This window comes from Astatotilapia calliptera, chromosome 7, assembly GCF_900246225.1.
Source record: "Astatotilapia calliptera chromosome 7, fAstCal1.2, whole genome shotgun sequence".
NCBI lineage: Eukaryota > Metazoa > Chordata > Actinopteri > Cichliformes > Cichlidae > Astatotilapia > Astatotilapia calliptera.
The window spans coordinates 11,306,657-11,318,727 of NC_039308.1; the positions used below are offsets into that span (position 1 = coordinate 11,306,657).

The following is a 12,071-nucleotide window of genomic DNA, read 5'->3' on the forward strand; positions in this document are numbered from 1 at the left end:
CCCACCTTTTAAAATAGCTCTCTCCTCCTCTATTCTAAGCCTCTTGAGTTTTAGCTGCTAATATGGAACCCCCACTCTTCCATGTGGAAGTCCACAGCCTAACTTGCATCCTTGCAGTTAATTTCAATCTTAAATACAACAAAAGCAGCAGATCACCTGTAAGTAGGATTTATTTCTGAATCTAACAGGGGACGTAACAGAGACAGAGTTTGAAGAAACTGGAGTGACTTTTTCTGTGCATGATGTTACACTTCTCATAAGACAGATGCTTTCACTTTAAGCTGATTTCATATCTATAATTCACAAATCCAAAGGTTACAGAGTCATACTCTTTCTATGACTGCCAAAGTCCCTGGTTTTGGTTTAAAAGTTGCTTGGGAGTTTTTGGATTCATATTTATGGAGTTTTGGCTACCAGTTTAGATTGCCTTAACATTCTATTGTTAGTTTTGTTTTCATGGTTTGCATTAAATTTCAGTTAATATTTTAAGTTTATTTCTTGCATATTTAGATCCAAAAGTGATTCCATAATGTTTCTTCATTTTGTTCTTTGTTAATTTGTGGACTTTCCCAGTCTGAATAAAAGACATACTTTGTTATTTCTGGATCTGATTCCTTTACTCTGCAAGCCCCAACAATGACGTCCTGACTTTGAAATCATGCAGTGCCAAGAGTATCAAAAAACTGCCAGAAATGGAGCATTCAGTGCAGTCGGAAGTCTGAGTTCTTTTTATATATTTATTTATTTATTTATTATTAACAGGGATTCCTGGTACACTCACTGAACCCAATACTTATATAACATATTCAATATGCTACATATAAAATAAATGAACTACTACTTCAATACTTCTTTTGTCATATTAAGTGTAAGGGAAAGCATAGTGGGCCCCCTTTAAGCATGGTGCTATAAAATTCAGATTTTCTTAGTATTTATTATACCTTCTGACACATAATTATAATTTATTATTATTATAATTATAAAAATATAATTAACAGTTTTCATGAGTTTTAATTCAAATAATTTTTCTCATATCAATCATCTTTTGCAAATTCTTGTTCTCTGTTTATCCTAAACAAAAACATATATGGGGGGGGTAATGGTTAAAAAAAGGTCTGGTTATGACTTGGAGAACTTGCTGATGCCACAATTTTAAATGACATACAGTGCATTGTAAGTAAAGGTCACGTCTTGGCATTTGGTCGTAAAGAATAGTGTTTAAACCAATCCAAAGACTAGAAATGTCATAAGTGGGTTTAGATTCTGAAGCTCAAATCCATACATTGACTTAACCATGGATGTGACGCATTTGAGTTTACTCCGTTTGCTTCTACAGTCTCTACACAATACAATGAGAAGAACTGCAACCATTAAAAAAAGCATTTGAAATCTAAATTCAATACTTCATCGGCACCTCATCTTCATCTCTGATATCTCATCAGCACCATCATCATGACTCAGAAAGGTAATCAGTGGTGATTTAGCTTATAGCACTCAAATCTAACGATGCAAAGGATTTCACAATAAAGGTTGAAGGAAATGCAAATAGCACACGATTTACTTTTAAAACAATGAAAGCTAAGAGAAAACAAACATTTGGTGAAAAAAAACACTTCCTTATTTAATTTGCTAATTACTTTCAGTGTGAACTGCATAAAAAATAATTCTGTCAAACTAGCAAACAACCTTAAATGTTTTAAACAAACATGAAGTCACATTGTTAATATAAATGTACATGAATTTAAAAAGGTCTCATAAACGCTGCTGGCAACAATATGTAGAAACCGGGTTATGCGAGGAGGAGGAGGAGGAGGTTGGTGATATAGAAAGGAAGACCTTGTTCATCGGGGTCTTGCATTAAGAGGATTACGGAGAAGCCTGCAGAGCTGGCTAGAATCACTGGTTACAGTTACACACATCCTCCTAAACTCTACAAACACAGGTGTGCACATTAGCACATGCACAATCTTCCTCTAACCTAAAGCCACACTTCTCTGAGGTGTAAGGGTGCCTGTAGATTTCCTACAGATTCTGTGGGATTCCCCAGCGTGGAGGGGACACAGTGTGAAGACAGCAGTGCTGCGAGGATTAGAGGTGTGGAAAATTAGCTGAGATCTGATGACAGGTATTCAGCTGAGACAGCATAGAGAGATTAGAAAGGAGAAGAGTGGTGATCCACAGTCCCCTTTCTCCATAGTAGGATAAAAATTGCTCTGTCATCAGTGAATGAAATTGGGTGTGGCAACTTGTGGGTCAGGAGCTACATATCATGGACTATATGCAGTTATTTCTGTCCGACCATCATAAAGAAGAATACATGTTTATTAGCTAAAGTTAGCAAATAACTCGAGATGAGAGAGAGACACACATACATTTTGGAATATTGTAGAGAGTAAGTTAAATATAAAGAATTTATTATTCAAGTAGGCAAAGAAATTACTTCACACATGTCTTCTGGGTCGTTTTTTTTTTTTTCTTGCTTTCTGGTTTGGAGCATTTATTGACATCTGCAGCAGCCTTACAGCACATGGGTCACCTGCTTAACCGAGTGAGGTATACTGGAAACCATCTTCTGGATCCTTAAATGAGCGCTGTACTCTTACAGTAATGGACCATATCTTCAGGCCCATAGTAGCAAAGAATCAGTAAGTATCTTTCATTTGAAATTAAAATATAATTTCCATATATGTCTTGTTCTAGTTCAGTACACAGAATCAGTCGTGGGAAAAACTGCTTGACTTAACAGTTGACCAGATGTAGAGACACTGACACTCTCCACAAGAAAGGCTGTCTGCAGAGTGCTGTATTAAAGCATACCAAGGGAAGGCTCACTGGAAGGGAAAAGCATAGCAAGAAAAAGCGCACAAACAACAGGAAACAGCTTGAGAGCATCGTCAGTAAAAGTTGATTCAGTAACACGGGAGAGCTTCACAAGCAGTGGACACAGACTGGTGTCAGTTGTAGCCTTCAGGAAAGGGGCTATCATACTATCATACCCCTACTATCAAGTCACTGTGATACCTAGCCTAGCCAGGAGGAGCCACAAGAGTCCGTTCATATGGGACTACCCTGAGAGGAGCGACAAAGATTTGTGGACTGGGTCACAGTCAAAGGCAGACATACAATAACACAAGATACTGCATGGTGTGCTACCAACACAAGAAAAAGGGTAATTAAGATTTAAACGGTACCATCACAGATCACTAAGGAGTTCCACTGGGCAGCCAGACACTGGCCTAGTTTAGTTATTTTTGGACTTTAAAGGTGCTGCTATGTAAAATACAATACAAGTATTATATGGTCTAATTTAGGTTGAGATAATCTCCAAATTTCATGTTTCATACAGAAAGGAAGAGGTGAAGGAAGGAGATATAAGAAGAAAACAAAAAGGTGAGGAAAGAAGAAAATAAGAGGGAAAGTCAGACTGGAAAAGAGGGGACTAAGAGTAAACAGAGAATGAAACCCAAGAAAACAGGAGAAAAAAAACACAGCAAGGAGAAAACAGGAGACACAAGAAGAAGAAAAAAAGAATGGCAAGGAGATAAGGAATGCACAGAGAGAAAGGGAGGAAGGAGTAAAATCAGGAAGAAAAGAAAGGAAGAATGAAGTAATGAAAACATGGGAAATGTAGTGAGTGTAAAGACAAAATAAGGTAAAAGATAATAGGGGACGAAATCATTATGAAACAAAAGATGAAATGAGAGGCAGAAATTAGGGTTGGAAATTGAAGAACAGAAGAAGAGGAAAGGAGGAGAGAAAATATCAGAGGAGAGCAGAGTGAAAGGTTGTCAAGTCAGCATTCAGAGTCAAAGAACCGTAATCATCCATAAATGATGATGTGAATCATTGATCTGAAACACAGACTGAAGCTCATCTGTCAGGAGAGTGTCAGCGACTTCAGCAGTAGCCTATAGTCACACATCAAAGTATCTATTGAACCACTGCAGTGTGCATGTTTTCCTTTTACTTACTTCAGATAGAAAATAAAGCAATTTTCACTCATTTGCCTACAAAAAAGCTCTGCAGTGACATAAAGTGAGAAGAGTGGTGGAAATCGCACAATATTACCTGAGCAGAGTTTAATAGACTGTATATAAAAGATAGATAAAGCCATTATATAGTTATCCTCTGATTTCTGGGCTTTACATTATAAGGCCTCATTTCTTTTCCTGCTGCCATGTTGGTTTTTGGAGCCAGAATGTCTCATATTTGGAAGAGATCATAGTGTTTGTTAATATTGTGAAGTTTGGCATTTTAACATGGGAGTGATTTGCTTTTTAGAACCAGCTTCATGTAGGACTGCAGTTTTTTTGGCATTTCAAAGTCTGATCAGAGGAGGTATTTGCAGAGGGTTAATTTATTTTCCACCATTTATTAAATAAAAAAACTACTTTTGGAACACTTTATGTTGGCATAAACTGTTCAGTGAACGCTTAATGTGCTCATTTTTGAGATTTACATAAAAACTGTTCTTTAATGCCCCTCAGTGTAACCATTTAGCCTATAATTTGTTCTAATATCAGTCTTCACTCATGGCTCTCTTACAACCATAGAAGAGATTTTTTTCTTATTGAGTTAACGTTGATAGTGATAGTAACTGTTTCGCATTTAACTTCCTGACATTTGTGAACACTGCTATGATGCTATGATTATTATTCCTTGAACTCAGAAGATGATTGTTATTCTGTCACTGATACCTTAAAAAAAATGCATGGCAAAAAAGTAGCTGAAAATCCCAATTTTTGCAGGCGATTTTAATGAGAGGTGTAGTTTAAATTCTAGGGAGGTGCACATCAGGTTACGTCGTAGGGTTTTCAGCTGGGTTTGCAGTTGGAGTGTAGCTATGGTGTAAATTTCCCACTATCAACTCTTTTTCCTGGAATATGGCCCTAGTAATGAGCAAATACATTTTTTGTGTCCATGAAAAAACTTTAAATTGTCAAATGGCGTCTGTTCTTTTTTCCATGACTGTATTTCCATTCTTTGAACAAATTTAGGAATTGAAGAAGGGCGCTGCAGTTCAGAACACCAGAAAGAAGAATTCTAGCTTCCCTTTTATTTTAAGTTGCAAAACAATAAAAAAAAAAGTCAACAAAAAATAAAAAACATTGAGACAGTCTAAATCCCCAGAAATCTAAGATGGCATCCTCACTTTACTTTTAGTGCACAGTGCCGTATACATGCACAACGTGGCAAGTTGTCCATTCAGCGATGGATTCAGGTTCACAGCATCTCAGATATCACTGTGGCCGCAGAAACCAGAAACCACTTAATAAAACATGAGTGTTGATTGTCCAGAGAGACGCTACTGCAGTCAAATGATAGGCCCTTAAGAAGCAGGACCATCGCATGATATAAAGCTCCCATCCTTGAATTTGATTTAACAAGATGTCAAAACTGCAGCATCTACGTGTTGTACTAGGCCACTACAGCTAGTGCAAACTCACACAGGTCTGCAATATAACAAACAAATAATGCTTTGTGTGTACTTAATGTTACAGATCGATGTAGACCGAGTTGTCCTAGCCCAGGACAAGAGCCCAGTCAGTCTCTCCCAGGGATAATGCTTCTTAAATATCTTCTGAATAAAACACAGGATGCAGTTTTGTATTTTTTTATATCACTTGAAGGGTTTTTCATACCAAACTGAGGGCCTGTGAAGACTTTCAGATTTGAGGATGATGTCACATAAAACCAAACATTTAATCAAGGATGAAAACACAAGCACAGATAAGACCAGACAATGAGGTAAACTGTCCTGTGAGGACACCTCATCTCTCATCCCGAATTACCAGAGTTCAAATATCCAAACAAAGAGAGAACCCACATGCACCTAGAAAACCCAGGTGGTCGCAATCAATAGCAAAGGCCAAGAAGCCAAAACACCAGCATGAAGTGTGGGAAAAAACCCAGCAGACCCATAGATGCGTCAGGGGCACCCAGAGAGAAGGGCCACAGCACAGGGAAGTGAACAGACCCGAAGCCCAAAAGGGACACCAGTCAGCAAAGACCCAGGCACCACAGCACACCCCCGATGGCACATGACGACCAGTTCCAGGAGGCACCCACCCGAGCCCCCCATTCCCAGTACCCCCACCAATCTTGGAAACGGGAGGTACCCATCCCATCCCAGAGCCATCATCTTTCATTCAATCATTCTTTCCTGAATGAGTGTATACTTTGTGAATAAACTTTTAGCACTCTCACATCAGTGTCTCGCTTGCTGTTGACTATAATGCCAGATCATGGAATGAACTGAATATGAACTAGTGATTTAAAGGCATACTGTAGAATTTCAAAAGCCTTTTCTTCTTTTGTTCATCTGAGGCAGGGGCCCTCCGTTTTTTTTTCTTTTCTTTCTAAGGTACAAAGCATAGAAATAGCAATTTTACACCGTCCCTCTTGTCGTCTATGTACCTTCTAGGGCAGGGGTCGGCAACCTGCGGCTCCGGAGCCGCATGTGGCTCTTTAGTCCCTATAGTGCGGCTCTGCATGGTTTGGGAAAATAAATTAGAAGTATTTAGCTGAAGTGTATTTTATTTATGTTAGTTCTTTTTTAACTTGTAGTTCTAAATTGGAAGATTATTGTAATATATAAGGTCTCCAACAATGCTAGTGTTAGCGGCGCTAACGGCTGCAGACAGGAAGATACTGCCAGCACCGGAAACGTGCTCGTCATCTCCGAGCATGAAGTAAGGAGAGCCTTCAAGAGAGTGAACACCAGGAAAGCAGCAGGACCAGACAGCATCCCAGGTCGTATCCTAAGAGACTGCGCATACCAGCTAGCTCCTGTGTTCACTGAGATATTCAACATCTCTTTATCTCAGTCGGTGATCCCCACATGCTTCAAAGAGTCCATCCTTGTTCCTGTCCCGAAGAAACCCCACCCTGCTTCTCTCAATGACTATCGCCCTGTAGCCCTCACCTCAGTAGTGATGAAGTGCTTTGAACGCCTGGTCAGAGACTTCATCATTTCTTCACTACCAGACACACTGGACCCACTACAGTTCGCTTACCGTCCAAATCGTTCCACAGACGATGCCATCTCTCATCTCCTCCACACATCACTCACTCACTTGGACACTAGAAGGGGGAATTATGTTAAAATGCTCTTCATAGACTACAGCTCTGCATTTAACACCATAATTCCCTCCACACTCACCACCAAGCTGGAGCATCTGGGACTCAGCTCATCTATGTGTCAGTGGATCTCCAACTTCCTAACTGGCAGACCACAGGCAGTAAGGATGGGCGGACATGTCTCAGCCTCCACCACTCTCAGCACTGGAGCCCCCCAGGGGTGTGTTCTGAGCCCCCTGCTGTACTCTTTGTACACATATGACTGTGTGGCCACTACCAGCTCCACCACCATCATCAAGTTTGCTGACGACATCGTCGTGGTGGGCCTGATCTCTGATAACAACGAGACGGCCTACCTGAAGGAGATTAGGAATCTGGAGAACTGGTGCCAGAGGAACAACCTCCTTCTAAACGTCAGTAAGACAAAGGAGCTGATAGTGGACTTCAGCACTAAGCAGGAGAGGAACTACCAGACCCCGTCATCAACGAGTGCCCAGTGGAGAGAGTGGACAGCTTCAAATACCTCAGAGTTCACATCACGCAGGACCTGTCATGGTCCTGTCACATCAACACCGTGGTGAAAAAGGCCCGACAGCGTCTCTACCACCTCAGACGCTTGAGAGACTTCCAACTGCCCTCCAAGGTGCTCAGGAACTTTTACTCGTGCACCATAGAGAGCATCCTGGCGGGAAACATCTTAACCTGGTTCGGGAACAGCACCATGCAGGACAGACGAGCTCTACAGAGGGTTGTGCGGTCAGCTGAGCGCACCATCCGCTCCGAGCTCCCTGACCTGCACTCAATCTACAGCAGGCGGTGCTGGACCAAGGCCAGGAAGATCGTGAAGGACCTCAGCCATCCCAACAACAGACTGTTCTCTCTGTTGAGGTCAGGAAAGCGATTCCGCTCCCTGAAGACCAACACAGAGAGACTGAGGAGGAGCTTCTTCCCGCAGGCGATACGGTCTCTCAATCACACCACCACACAGTACTGACCCACACATATGGTTCTTACACACACACTGGACTTTCTGGACTTTGGTTTTGCACAACACTGGTCACTATATTCTTCATTTCCGGTTAATACTTGTACAGCTGCTGTTATTGTGTATATATTTATTTATATTTAGATTTCTTCATACATTCTTATATAGTTCTATATTGTGTATTTTGTTGTACAGTTATTTTATTTTCAACTTTAATTTATATCTTTATCTTATTCTTCCCAGTTAAATTTACCCTTCATTCTAATTTGTGTTGTACAGTTATTTCATTTTTAACCTTAATTTATATTTTATTCCTTCCTAGTTAAATTTACCCTTTTTAATTTTTCATATTTATTTCCTTTCTTATTCATAGCCTTTTCCTTTTTTGTTTTCTTTAGGTCTCGAGCAGTTGTCCAAGCATTTCACTACATATCGTACTGTGTATGACTGTGTACGTGACAATTAAAAATTTGAATTTGAATTTTAATATTGAAATATAAAAATAAAATTATATTCTATTATTTTTTCATCGCTCAAAATAAGCATCACACTCGCAGAAGCCGGTGTACCCGCCGAAACGCCGTGCATTTATCGAGACTTTCAACCGAGGCCAATTATGGATCTTCGGATCCACATTATGTCAGCAGCTCCACCGTGAACTATGTTAAAAACAAACACCGCTCACGCCTCACAGATGACAGCTTACAGTCCTGTGTAAAGATGAACGTGACTTCGTACAGCCCCAATTTGCAGACGCTGTGTGCGGAGGTTCAGGAGCAGAAGTCCCATTGTAAACATATCACGGCAGACCCGACAATGTTTCCATGAACATGCTTTTCAGCATCTCTTTATTGACCACTTTTCACACACGGTTGCTGTACACATACAGCCGGCTGCAGCTTTTCAGCTCACAGCCCGACACATACCAACACAACAGCATAGATAGCACAGACGTTAAGGCGGCGAGGCGTGATTGCTGGTGCCCCTCAGGTGGGTCCGCCTCCCCTGCAGCGGCGCTGCAGACCACGCCCGCCACACACATTAACCAGGTAAAGTACATATTTAGGCAGAATTCTGTAAATATCTATTTTTCATTTTTCAGCAGCATAGTGCTTTTTTCCAATTAGTTTTTAAAAGTCAGGTCAAGGCTCCAAAAGCCCAAAGGCGATATAAGGGGGGCGGCTCACAACAGTTTTTGTTTGCTGGATCATTTTACTTCAGCTTGGTGTCTTTCCTTTTGTTATATTTCTTTAAGAGTTCAAAATGTGTTAATTACATAAATAAAATGTGATTTTCTCTGTAGCACTTCATGGATTTCATAAGCAACACACCTTAGTTGTTTATACAAAGTATAAAGGTAAAAAAACCAATATATACAGTGTTATCTTAATTTTAGATGTCAGAAAGTATTTGTGGCTCCCAGTGTTTTCTTTTGCATGGAAACCGGGTCCAAATGGCTCTTTGGGTCTTAAAGGTTGCAGACCCCTGTTCTAGGGTAACAGTGCAAATTGATTACATTTCCCACATTTGTCTATTTCATCTTATCGTTGTTAATTTCATTGCTGTTGTTTAGCCCTGCGACAGACTGGCGACCTGTCAAGGGTGTACCCCGCCTCTCCTCCTATGACAGCTGGGATAGGCTCCAGCACCCCTTGCAACCCTGAAAAGGATAAGTGGAAGCGAATGGATGGATGGATGCTGTTGAGAATTATGCCTGTGAACTATTACTATTAAAAAAGTAAATAAAATATCTAACTTCCTTTTGTGGTGCACCAGCACACTGTTATATTTTGCACTCTGGTCCAGCCTTTGGCCAATTTCGTCTATTTAATTTTTTGTCTGTACTGTAAGCCCACTCTTTGTCTTGTATGGTATGTGTTTTATTTTACATGTCTTTCTGTCTTTCAGTTGTGCCCACATATATCTGTTTGGTTTTGTTGATTCATTTGATATGCCACCTACAGTGGGGCAAAAAAGTATTTAGTCAGCCACCGATTGTGCAAGTTCCCCCACTTAAAATGATGACAGAGGTCAGTAATTTGCACCAGAGGTACACTTCAACTATGAGAGACAGAATGTGAAAAAAAAAATCCATGAATCCACATGGTAGGATTTGTAAAGAATTTATTCGTAAATCAGGGTGGAAAATAAGTATTTGGTCAATAACAAAAATACAACTCAATACTTTGTAACATAACCTTTGTTGGCAATAACAGAGGTCAAACGTTTACTATAGGTCTTTACCAGGTTTGCACACACAGTAGCTGGTATTTTGGCCCATTCCTCCATGCAGATCTTCTCGAGAGCAGTGATGTTTTGGGGCTGTCGCCGAGCAACACGGACTTTCAACTCCCGCCACAGATTTTCTATGGGGTTGAGGTCTGGAGACTGGCTAGGCCACTCCAGGACTTTCAAATGCTTCTTACGGAGCCACTCCTTTGTTGCCCGGGTGGTGTGTTGTGGATCATTGTCATGTTGGAAGACCCAGCCTCGTTTCATCTTCAAAGTTCTCACTGATGGAAGGAGGTTTTGGCTCAAAATCTCACGATACATGGCCCCATTCATTCTGTCCTTAACACGGATCAGTCGTCCTGTCCCCTTGGCAGAAAAACAGCCCCATAGCATGATGTTTCCACCCCCATGCTTCACAGTAGGTATGGTGTTCTTGGGATGCAACTCAGTATTCTTCTTCCTCCAAACACGACGAGTTGAGTTTATACCAAAAAGTTCTACTTTGGTTTCATCTGACCACATGACATTCTCCCAATCCTCTGCTGTATCATCCATGTGCTCTCTGGCAAACTTCAGACGGGCCTGGACATGCACTGGCTTCAGCAGCGGAACACGTCTGGCACTGCGGGATTTGATTCCCTGCCGTTGTAGTGTGTTACTGATGGTGACCTTTGTTACTTTGGTCCCAGCTCTCTGCAGGTCATTCACCAGGTCCCCCCGTGTGGTTCTGGGATCTTTGCTCACCGTTCTCATGATCATTTTGACCCCATGGGATGAGATCTTGCGTGGAGCCCCAGATGGAGGGAGATTATCAGTGGTCTTGTATGTCTTCCATTTTCTGATGATTGCTCCCACAGTTGATTTTTTCACACCAAGCTGCTTGCCTATTGTAGATTCACTCTTCCCAGTCTGGTGCAGGTCTACAATACTTTTCCTGGTGTCCTTCGAAAGCTCTTTGGTCTTGGCCATGGCGGAGTTTGGAGTCTGTTTGAGGCTGTGGACAGGTGTCTTTTATACAGATGATGAGTTCAAACAGGTGCCATTCATACAGGTAACGAGTGGGGGACAGAAAAGCTTCTTACAGAAGACGTTACAGGTCTGTGAGAGCCAGAGATTTTCCTTGTTTGAGGTGACCAAATACTTATTTTCCACCCTAATTTACGAATAAATTCTTTACAAATCCTACCATGTGGATTCATGGATTTTTTTTTCACATTCTGTCTCTCACAGTTGAAGTGTACCTCTGGTGCAAATTACTGACCTCTGTCATCATTTTAAGTGGGGGAACTTGCACAATCGGTGGCTGACTAAATACTTTTTTGCCCCACTGTACCTGCTATGGACTGCAGCTGAAAATTAGCTCTGCTGAATCTGTTGTTTGCCAAAAGGGGAAGAATGGCATTGATGCAGTCTTATTATCTGAAAAAAATGTTGACAGGAACCAAAGGTGTACATGTCTGTTTTAGTTGATCAAATGTTTGCAGCTGCATAGGATACACAGGTGCACATCCAAGTGAGAGTAGTATTGTGCTATTGATGGCACAGAGAGTGAACCACTCAAGACCTAAAGTAAATAACGGTTTACTTTTTTATTAATTTTGTTACACAGTAGCTGTCAACAGGTTCTGGAGTACCACAGTGTGTCAAACCTGCCATACTTTGATTTTACTGTTAGTAAAAGATAGATTTGCCATTTAAAATGACCAAAGCTAAAAAAGGCATACCATTTTAGTTTCCCACAACAAAATCCCAGATTCAGACGCCAAATTAAAAA

General features: G+C 40.9%; 1 protein-coding gene across 1 annotated transcript in view; it reads right to left on the reverse strand.

Moving 5' to 3' along the window:
- Window positions 1-12,071, reverse strand: part of ttc28 (tetratricopeptide repeat domain 28) — a 180,463-nt gene that overhangs the window by 53,255 nt on the left and 115,137 nt on the right. The gene's annotated exons all lie outside the window — the stretch shown is intronic.